This window comes from Zeus faber, assembly GCF_960531495.2.
Source record: "Zeus faber genome assembly, chromosome: 1".
Taxonomy (NCBI): Eukaryota; Metazoa; Chordata; class Actinopteri; order Zeiformes; family Zeidae; genus Zeus; species Zeus faber.
This window is the reverse complement of record NC_137193.1, coordinates 21,975,333-21,975,957: the sequence shown is the minus strand read 5'-3', so window position 1 is coordinate 21,975,957 and position 625 is coordinate 21,975,333. Positions and strand designations below refer to the sequence as shown.

General features: G+C 57.0%; 1 protein-coding gene across 1 annotated transcript in view; it reads right to left on the bottom strand.

Annotated features, from left to right (window-relative positions):
- Nucleotides 1-36, bottom strand: part of hey1 (hes-related family bHLH transcription factor with YRPW motif 1) — a 3,047-nt gene extending 3,011 nt beyond the window's left edge. Inside the window, exon 1 of the mRNA XM_080012950.1 lies at nt 1-36. This exon is cut by the window's left edge and continues 127 nt beyond it. The gene's annotated coding sequence lies outside the window, so the exon portion shown is untranslated.
- Between the last annotated feature and the right edge of the window lie 589 nt (nt 37-625).

Sequence of the window (625 nt, the reverse complement as noted above, 5' to 3'; positions counted from 1 at the left end):
TGCGCCGCTCAGCCCGCTCTGCCGGTGTCCGCCCGCAGCCCGTCGGTCTGAGCCGCTCGGCTTTCCCACGGTGTCATTTCAACGGCGCCGTCAGCCGACGGGGGCGCGGCCCGGCGCCGCCCCCCGTCCAATCGGGTCGCGGCTCCGGGCTTGAGCGACAGCGCAGTTGGCCCGAGCCGGACCGGGGCCCCCCTTTGAACCAGCAGGGGCGAGAGGTTCGGCTCCGTTTGCCGGATTCGGTTCCCGGCGACTCACTCGGTAAAGACGACTAAAAAAAAAAAAAGGGGGGGGGGGGGGGGAGTCATTCGATTATTCGACTCGTCGTTCGTTTGATTTCGTTGTCGTAACGCGCGGTGAGGGAGGACGATGGACGGGAGGTTGCGTTGTGAATGGAATTCTCACGAGAGTAATTGAATCCGGTACAGCACATCAGCCAAATTACATGTGAATTTTGCCGATTGCAGGGGGCCCTTTTTTTTTTTTTTTTTGCCTTGGACTTTAATTGCGTCCTCGGTAATTCATTTCAGTTTGTCATTAACTCCTTTGTGATGAACACGACCATTTGCATTTATTTGAATGTAACCACCACCTCACTAGCGAAGCGTCACTTGCGCAAGCGGAACTC